The following is a 10121-nucleotide window of genomic DNA, read 5'->3' as shown; positions in this document are numbered from 1 at the left end:
CATCGCCATTACAAAACATCGTAAACAAAGTCATTCAATCATAAGCAATTTCTGCACCGTCTTTGTTATATGAAGCAGTTCTTGATGAAAGAGGAGCGTCCTTTTCACCAGTGGACAGGAGACGTCATGGTAGAATGTGCACGTCTGCTACCAGCTAAATTTTGAAAGCAAACGCGAAGCTGTAGCATCCATTGAAAAAAAGAGATTGTCTCACATCTCCTGTCCCACGTAAATCCGCTTCAGCTCCAAGCCGCTGAACCGTGACTGGCACCAACATTATTAATGGTGAAAAGTGTGACGACCGCTCGAGTGCTAGGAGGCAGACCTCGAGCGACGGACTTTTGGTGTTAGGGAAGGACCCGAAATACACGGCGTGACAGGCTTGGATGGATACAGAGTCTTTACTGGAAACAGCATCAAATAATAACAAACAGGGATGAGTGAAGGAAGATAACTGAATGATAGCAGACCTGGCAACACGGAAGTGGAAATGGCAATGACCAAGAATACTCCGACGGAGACGGTAGTGAGCGCGAGACAGATATAGTCAGAAGGCACCATCAGTGAAATGACAATCAGCTGTGGGAACCCAGGTGTACGATGATTGGAGGGGCCGTCTCCCAGGATTGGCGGAGGAGGTGACAGGAGGGGCGGGGCGCGCCCCGGATGGCAACGAGATGTGACAGTGCCCCCCCCTCAAGGGACGCCTCTCGGCGGCCCCCCAGGTTTGGATGGGTGAGCCGCATGGAACGCCCGGGTGAGGGATGGGTCGAGGATCCAGGCACGTGGGACCCATTGACGTTCCTCAGGTCCATAGCCCTCCCAGTCGACCAGGTACTGCACTCCTCTGCCCCTGCGCCTGGAGTCCAGTATCTCCCGCACGGTGTAGACTGGTCCGTCGTCCAATATCCGGGGGGGAGGTGGGGGGGCGGGCGTGGGGGCTAAGGGGCTGGTCTCCACTGGCTTGAGGAGGGAAACATGAAACACGGGGTGGATCCGCATGGTGGGTGGTAGCCGGAGCCTCACCGAGACCGGGCTGAGGATGGCCTCGATGGGGAAGGGACCCGTGAAGCGTGGGCCCAGCTTGGCCGAGGACCCTGCCAGCCGAAGGTCCTTCGTGGATAGCCAGACCTCCTGCCCGACCTGGTAGCTGGGTGCTTGCCGTCGATGGCGGTCTGCCACCCGCCGGTTCCGGGATGCGGTGCGTGACAGGGCGTCCCTGGTCTCCTTCCAGACTCTGTGGGCCCGTCTGAGGTGATGATCGATAGACGGGACCTCCACCTGGCCTTCCTGTGTGGGAAATAAGGGCGGCTGATAGCCACAGGCGGACATGAATGGGGACCGACCTGTGGCTGCGGAGACCAGGGAGTTGTGGGCGTACTCCACCCAGGGTAGGTGCAGGGCCCACGCCGCCGGGTTGTGGAGGCACACGCACCGGAGGGCCGCCTCCAGGTCCTGGTTCTTCCTCTCCGTCTGTCCGTTGGTCTGGGGGTGGTACCCAGACGACAGGCTCGCCAATGCCCCTATGGACCGACAGAAACGCTTCCATACCTTGGACACGAACTGCGGTCCCCGATCCGACACGATGTTCGTCGGAATCTCGTGGAGACGGACGACATGGTTAACCAGGAGTTGAGCCGTCTCGGTGGCGGACGGCAACCTGGTTAACGGAACGAAGTGGGCCGACTTGGAGAATCGGTCCACTACGGTGAGGACGACCGTCTTGCCACGGGAGGGGGGGAGGCCTGTCACGAAGTCGACGGAGATGTGGGACCAGGGTCTGGACGGAACCGGTAGGGGCTGGAGGAGTCCGGCCGGGGGCTGGTGGGAGGCCTTTCCACGGGCGCAGGTCGGGCAGGCCTTCACGAAGAGGGTGATGTCCCTCCTAAACCCCGGCCACCAGAACCGTTGGGCGATGAGTTGGATCGTCCTGTTGACCCCCGGGTGGCAAGCTATCTTAGATGTGTGCCCCCAGATGAGCACCTCGGTGCGTAGAGGGGGGGGGACGAACAGGCGATCCTTGGGACAGCCCCTGGGGATGGTGGTGGTTCCCTGGACTTGTTGGACTTTTCTCTCAACCTCCCACCTCAGGGCGCCCAGGATGCGCTGGGCCGGCAGGATGTTGGCGGTGGTCTCCTCCCTTTCTGCCGGCTCATGGATACGGGATAGGGCGTCGGGCTTGGTGTTCTGTGACCCTGGGCAGTAGGTGAGAGAAAAGTCAAAACGGGTGAGGAAGAGTGACCATCGGGCCTGCCGTGAGTTAAGTCTCTTGGCCGACCGGATGGCCGCCAGGTTCTTGTGATCCGTGTAGACGGTGAAGGGGTGTTTAGCTCCCTCAAGCCAGTGTCTCCATTCCTGCAGGGCCAGGACGACCGCCAGCAGTTCCCGATTGCCGACGTCGTAATTGGCTTCGGCGGGGCTGAGCCGGCGGGAGAAGAAGGCGCATGGGCGTAGCTTCTGGTCGGTGGGAGAGCGCTGGGAAAGGACGGCCCCTACTCCGGACTCGGATGCGTCAACCTCGACCGTGAACGGGAGATCCGGGTCGGGATGACGCAGAACGGGGGGGTTGGTGAAGGCACGACGGAGGCGGTTGAAAGCCCCCTCAGCATCGGGAGTCCACCTGAAAGGGAGCTTGGTGGACGTGAGGTTAGTGAGGGGGAGTGCCTTCTGACTATACCCGCGAATGAAGCGGCGGTAGAAGTTGGCAAACCCCAAAAACCGCTGAAGCTGCTTGCGCGTCTTTGGGGTCGGCCATTCCACCACCGCCTTGGTTTTGGCGGGGTCGGCCCTGAGCTGCCCCTGCTCCACCACAAACCCCAGGAACGACAGAGAGCGGACATGGAAGTCACACTTCTCTGCCTTCACATAGAGCCGGTTTTGCAGGAGCCGCGCCAGGACCCGTCGGACGTGTTGCCGGTGTTCTTCTGCAGAGCGAGAAAAAATAAGAATGTCATCGAGGTAAACAAAAACAAAAACATTGAGGAAGTCCCTGAGCACATCATTAATTAAATTCTGGAATACGGCCGGCGCGTTCGTGAGCCCGAACGGCATCACCAGGTATTCAAAGTGCCCTAAAGGCGTCTTGAAGGCTGTTTTCCATTCATCCCCCTCACGGATTCGGACCAAATGGTAGGCGCTGCGAAGATCCAATTTAGAAAAAATGGTGGCGGACTGAAGGGGCGCAAAGGCCGAATCCATGAGGGGGAGAGGGTATTTGTTGCGGATGGTGATGTCGTTCAGGCCCCGGTAGTCAACGCATGGGCGCAGGGATCCGTCCTTCTTGTCGATAAAGAAAAACCCTGCGCCCAGCGGGGAACGCGACGGCCGAATGAGTCCTGCCGCTAGAGAGGAGTCTATGTAAGTGCTCAGGGCTTCCCGTTCCGGTTGTGAAATATGGTAAAGTCTGGAGTCCGGTAATGGAGCCCCTGGCTGCAAGTCTATAGCACAGTCATACGGTCGGTGGGGCGGCAGGGATTGGGCGTTGTCTTTGCTGAACACCTCCCGCAGGTCGTGGTAGCAATGTGGCACGCCTTTGAGGCAGATGGCCTCGGGCGGGCCACCGCGGGAGGGGTTACGCCCTGCCGTAGCCGACCGCAGGCAGTTAGCGTAGCAGTAGGGGCTCCAGCCCTGAATGGTGGGGCCCTCCCAAGAAATGGATGGGTCATGGGCCTTGAGCCAGGGGAGACCCAAGACCAATGGCGCGTTCCGGGAGGGCATAACAAGAAATTGGCGGTGCTCCACATGGTTGCCTGCCACTCGGAGCTTAAGTGGGGCCGTGAGGTGGGTGACCCGGGCTAATAATCGGCCATCCAGGTCGACGATCTCCTTAGGGGGAAGGAGATCTAAAAGTCGGCAGCCCAGCAGGTCGGCCAGGTGGGGGTCGATAATGCACCCGTCGGCCCCCGAGTCCACTAGTGCCCACACTCTTTGGGAGCTGGAGGGGCCAAATAGTTCACTCTCCAGCTCCAACCGTGTGGCTCGTGTAGTGGACTTAGCCCCCAACGGATTCCGTTTCGGCGGGGACTTACATTGGCCGTGGGTCCTAGGCTGGGGGCCTCGGGTGCGACGAGCCCTCGGGTTGGCGTGGTCGTCTCCCCCCCCTATCACCATCGGTTCGAAGAGTCTTTACTGGAAACAGCATCAAATAATAACAAACAGGGATGAGTGAAGGAAGATAACTGAATGATAGCAGACCTGGCAACACGGAAGTGGAAATGGCAATGACCAAGAATACTCCGACGGAGACGGTAGTGAGCGCGAGACAGATATAGTCAGAAGGCACCATCAGTGAAATGACAATCAGCTGTGGGAACCCAGGTGTACGATGATTGGAGGGGCCGTCTCCCAGGATTGGCGGAGGAGGTGACAGGAGGGGCGGGGCGCGCCCCGGATGGCAACGAGATGTGACAAAAAGGGTTTGAAATAATCGATCTTGCTCTCAGTTTTACGTGTCATATAAACCTAGCATTTATAAGGGGCTGCGTGGACTTTTTCAATCCATTATAATTGTAATTGCGAGGAATTCATTTTATCAAATGTGTCTTAAGTTTGCCAAATAGGAAGGATCATCATATCGTGGACAGAGAATGGGTTACGGTGGACAGTAATCACATTCTTGTCAATGTTGTGCGACATATAACCTACAAATGTGAAATACCTTTTTTTTAATCACTTAAAAAGAGTTCTAACACACTAAGTGATTACTTTGTATTACCAAATATGATTTTAGAATGTTTCATTTCATAAAGACTACAAGAAGCTGTCTGAATGGGGACTTTTGCAAAACTTCTAATCTCTTGTGTCCCATTGCAGGAATGCCACAGTCTGTTCCACCTTTCAAATAACAACATGTGACAAAAGTGTTCATTCCTGTGTTCTAATACTCATTCAACATACAAGTTGAAATGCACTTGGTGAAGTGCACGTCATGTCACAGCTGCTTTTCTGGACATAAAATTAGCAAAATATAGTATGTGAGAAACATTCATTATTAAACGTCACCATGTGCAGTCCATCTGGGGCACTACACATTTATTGGTGATACAAATACAAACGTCTCTTGTGTGAGTGCACATGCCAACATGGTCACCGGCAGCAATAATAAGAATTATTGGGTTGAAACAGGAAATCAAAGGAAAGCACGGACAGAGAACTAAATTGGAACATAATTTAGTGTAATCATTTATGATCTTTTTTTCTGTTTCTATAACCTTTCACAGAGAGATTGGCCAGCAGAGGGCCGGGCAGCATCCCTGACTGCACACCCCGACTTTAAAATGCAACATTGTTGAGGTAAAGGTTCCCTGCTTGAGAATGGCATGGATTGCCCATTATGTGGCTGTCATAACAAACCGGAGTAATGTTCACAGAGTGCCCCCTCCCACACATACACATGCACATACATACCTAATCATTTGTTTGAAATCCCCAAGCAATGGTTGTGTCCCTTTTTTGCGTGCATCAATAACTTGAATGAACCTATTAAACAAAAAAGGCTCCTGCAGATGGACAACATTCTGTGTGCAGAACCATCTGTTCAAGTGTACTTTTCTTACTTTGTTTTCATTCGTGGTTCTGACCCAACCTTCATTGTTCTAGTGTGGTCAGGTGCGGTTAACACTCACTTGATAGAATGGACAAAAGACAACAACAAAAAAGCACCATCTGCAAATGTGAGTGAGTGGTACAGATCACAAAGCCCCCCGAAAAGGCTAAAGGCTCTTGTACCCTTGGACTACAGTACAGTCTGACTAAAATGTAACTAATGACTCGAGTCTCCTCTCACCAAATGGCAACCCGAACCTTCCCTGTGGTGAGCGGCATTGAAGTGTATCTCTGTGAAATAGAATTTGGAGCAATGCGGCTCCTTACGGTACCAGGGGAGAGGGGTTGTGAAAATAACAGTTGGAAAGTACATTTATGAGCTGTGGAGGAAGAGCGAGATGGATGCGCTCTGTTGTGTGGGAGGCCGATGAGTCCAGCCAGTCTTAGAATGCCATATGCTACCTTGAGGCAAGCATCGTCCTGCGATGGCGAGGGGGGTGGGCAGAATGAGGCGAGAGTGACTGGCGTCATTCGAGCTGGTACGACACGGCATGTGCCCAGCCTTCGCATGCCTCCGAGTGTGCCTGATGAACGGAGGGGGGCCGTATTGAAGGAGTGAAAGGAATGCATAAACGTGCATCATTAGATAATGAGCTTAGTGTTAGTCACAGGGAAACGGCAGAGAGCAAAAACAGAAATATGTGGTGAAAGGGAATTAGGAGGATGCCAGATAGGCACAGTCAGAAATGAAAAGACGCGTGGTTATTTAGGAAACAGACAACAGTGCGGATTATTGTTGTGGTGCCACCAATAAGGGCAGAAGCCCTTAGTGCTGCCGGGCAAATGTAGTGTTAGTCTCTTGAATAATTAATCACCCTGGGAGCATGTCATTACAGCCATGCACTGACCCATTTCGTTAGAAGGCAGAAGGACTGCCTTGTGCCCCATACCCGCAGAGCCACTATGCTCACATGTATTCGTTTGGTGAGGTGGGAGGTGCAAAGCGCTATCCTCTTGATCACACCAGGTCATTCATTTGCCACTTTTCTCTGTAGGAATAAAGCGGTCTCACTGGTGCCCAAAAACCATAGAGGGACACAGAATAGTTTAGCTTTGGCCCAATGGGTTTTGCAGCCTTTCGAGTTGAAATATGGAGCCCATATGTAGGACGGCCATGCGAAAGTGAGGACCCAACAGGGTTCCTTTCGGCCTTGATGCTCATCGCTACAAAAGCAGATGGCCCTGTTCTGTTCCTCAAACTTTTTGTGCCTGTTCGCCTTTTATCCAATCCTATCCTGCCTATTAGCCCCCCGTCTGTCATGGTCTAGCAGCCTTGTGCTCATCCCTCAGGGGCTAAGGAATGAAGTCAAGCTTCCCTATTGACACAGGTCTCACTGCAAAGCTTTGAATAGAAGTCAGCCGAGTGAAAAGGCATGTTTTAGAGCGCAAAATAGAATAAGGTGTATGTCAGATCAATACAGCTGGGCTATTTGGACCTGAAATGCTTTACTCGCCATATGCTCTGTCAAAGCAGTGCGAACCGCAGGCGGCAAAGAATTTTCCTGACCATTGGTTCAAAAGTAACAAAAAGTGTTAATGGTAGAAAAATCCACCTGCACCTCTCTGCAAGACGGGATTGAAGCAGACAGTCAACCCACTGTGTTTGCGTTCTATACTGTAGATATTTGTGTCCTTGCTCTAAAAGTCGGCGGACATCATTACAAAGGTCCATCAACCAAACGGTTTGCCCTTCGCACCCGGGCAATTTCCAAATTTGAAACGGGTCAGAAAGGTCCGGGCAGACGCAGTACAAACAAGTTTGAAGGCCCATCTGCCGTAATCAAACAGTCCCTCCTGCACTCGAGCTGATCTCTCCTTTGCCTCTCGATGGCACAAGCCAATTAACTGTTAGTTACAGAGCCACGGATGAACGGCCTAATTGATTACATGGCAATTGCCAATTCAATTAACACTTTTGGCACAAAGTGCTGACCGGGGTTTGTTGACAAGGGTGTATTGATAACTTTATAAGACTATGACTGAGAATTAAACCCCCCCCCCAAAAAAAAAATCCCTTAATAGTCACTTGGGCTTTTGGAGAATTGTCAATATGTATGCGTGTGGAGGTATTTATTGTATGACAAAACCGTTTGGGGTTCACAAGCCAGAAAAAGGTTGGGGACCACTGCTCTTGGATTGTGGGTGGGTAAATGTTATTTATTTATTTATTTTTTTATTTATTCATTTATTTTAGCAGTCCTGCTCCAGACAAGGGATTGACCCTTCAATTGAGTGCGGCCCCTGAGGGTTCATTATTTTTGGATCTGCGGTGGCAAGCGTAACCACTGGAAGGGAGCCTGGAAAAAAAGGAAATCAAGCTAACCCTTGAAGACTAAAATTTAATATATAACGACCAATGAACAAGTCATCTCACGAAAAGCCCCTCAGCACGCATTGTCTTCATCGCTTGGGGGACTGAGGAAAGAAAGCAAATCTGGCATGAGATAAACTGCATTTAAGATGCTCATTTCCTCATTCTTTCATAAGTGAGCTCCACAGAGGAGAATGTTTATGATATTTTCTGAAGTTCAAGCGAATGTCAATTTATTGATCAATTTTTTTGGGGGGAGTGATAAGTGAGCCATTACGGCTGGATGTTCCCTAGGGAAAATATAGATTGGATTGGATTGGATTGGATATGCCTTTATTAGAAGGAGCAATAGAACCCCTCCACTGAAAGTGGAAAAAATCTTCTGATTCGTCATAGTGAAATTTGGATTCATGTTTTTTGGGTGAATTATGTTTGCTTCTTCTCTATGTTTTTATCTCTTGCAGATCCAGAGAAACATCATTTTCCATCCTCCCGAAAAATTTTGAAAGATCTGTTTGTTACCCATGGTTATTTTCCATCATTTTTTTGATTGCCTCGCTCACGCTATCACAAGCAAGCACTTTCTCCATACAAAAGGGAGCCCATTTTTGGAGGGGATGATGCTGCTTCTGGCATCTGTGATTGGATTAATGCATTGCACATAAATTGAACTTTGTCTTTGCGACAACGTATATGGACATATTGACATGTTTATAATGCCATTAATCATTTGTTGATTCAAAAGTGGCTACTATCTAATAAATAACCAGTCACTGATGGTGTAGTGGTACACTCACCAGACCTGGGTCCGGGCAGCATGGGATCGGTTCACACCCAGTAACAGTGTGCATGTGACCGGCTGGCCGCCTTGTATGTGCCCTGTGGTTGATTGGCGACCAGTTCAGGGGCTAGTTCACCTTCCGCCCAAAGAGGGGATAGGCTCCACCATCTCCTCGCTACCATCTTCAGAATAAGCAATGTTAAAAATGGGTGGATGCCATTGATAGTATTTTCCGAGAAAAAAAAAAGATTTACGAACTCCTTCATCTACCACGACAATCATCGGATGATTGAGGATGCGTAGGCGTAATTTCTGCCTTCTGCCATGAAGGGATGAAGCATATTTTCAGTTTACAGTTGTGTTAAATGCACATTGGCATTTATGGTGTCACAGTCCAAGACGAACCACAACATAGATTCACTATGCCGTGACAAGACTGTTCATGTATGGAAAATAGTATGAGTGTTTTTTTCAAAATATTTTGCATATAACTCAAATTGTTGCTAAAGAGGGGCATTTGAAAACTGAAGCTTCACTGTCTGCATAGAAAAAAACAGGAGAAACAATAGAGAAAAGGTGCTAAATTAAGTTTGGAAATCTAAATTCAGATGGTGCTTGGTGCATCATGATGAGGAGAGAAAAATCTGTCAAATCTAAGGATTGTTTATTTATCGTTTCTGACTGTGCTTCCTACCTTTGTTGCCAGGCGTACACAAAGAAGCTTGGATGGAACAACAGCGGCAGACACACTTGAGAAACATAACCACGCATATGCAAACACGCATTAATGTGTCCCAGCCACAACAAATAAATGGAGTTTATTATCAGATATTAATATTGATAAGGGAATGTGCGATATAGGTGCATATGAAGAGGTCAAATTTGCATATGACATAGCCCCACACATATACATAAACATAAAATATCTATGTACAGGGATTAGTAAAAAAAGCAATACACAGATTCATCCCACATTGTACGTAAGCCAGTATAAAGAAGACACTCTGGGGCAGAAGGCCACTTGACTACAGCAGTTTAGAACCTAAAATTGAAAACCGGCCTCATTGTGGTGGCCGAAACCTTGCTCATGCAGAGAGTTACGTAGGTGCAGTAAGACAAGGTGATCACTGTCAAAACATTTGGCACATGGAGCTACCAAATGTACCTCAATGTACTCATATTGTGAAAACAGCCACATGAGCAATTAGAAAAGTGGTGAAATATTCCAATGAAATGGCTGAATTAGGAACAATGATGATGTTTGTGAAACTATCTCCTCTCTGTTCAACAGCATGTTGCTTGTGGAAGCAGTGCATGTCAGCTCGTGATGAAGGTTGAATCAAATTGAGGTGAATTAATTGATTAGGGTTAGATGCCTTCCTACTCAAAAGATCATGAAAAAAAGGGAATCCATTTAAAATGGAA

The 10121-nt window shown here is 49.7% G+C and overlaps 1 protein-coding gene across 8 annotated transcripts in view; it reads left to right on the top strand.

Annotated features, from left to right (window-relative positions):
- Window positions 1–8999, top strand: part of LOC148896512 (RNA-directed DNA polymerase from mobile element jockey) — a 159610-nt gene extending 150611 nt beyond the window's left edge. For 3 of the 8 annotated variants that reach the window (XR_016115357.1, XR_016115358.1, XR_016115355.1), the window contains exons 16-17: window positions 5220–5292; window positions 8380–8997. The gene's annotated coding sequence lies outside the window, so the exon portion shown is untranslated. Of the gene's footprint in view, window positions 1–5219; window positions 5293–8379 lie in introns of all 8 variants that reach the window. The other 5 variants (XR_016115361.1, XR_016115359.1, XR_016115360.1 and 2 more) reach the window with 3 other exon arrangements.
- The last annotated feature ends 1122 nt before the right edge of the window (window positions 9000–10121 follow it).

The sequence above is a fragment of the Hippocampus bargibanti genome, linkage group LG06 (genome assembly GCF_051943395.1).
Source record: "Hippocampus bargibanti isolate YZ-2025 linkage group LG06, ASM5194339v1, whole genome shotgun sequence".
Taxonomy (NCBI): Eukaryota; Metazoa; Chordata; class Actinopteri; order Syngnathiformes; family Syngnathidae; genus Hippocampus; species Hippocampus bargibanti.
This window is presented reverse-complemented; position numbering and strand designations above follow the sequence as displayed.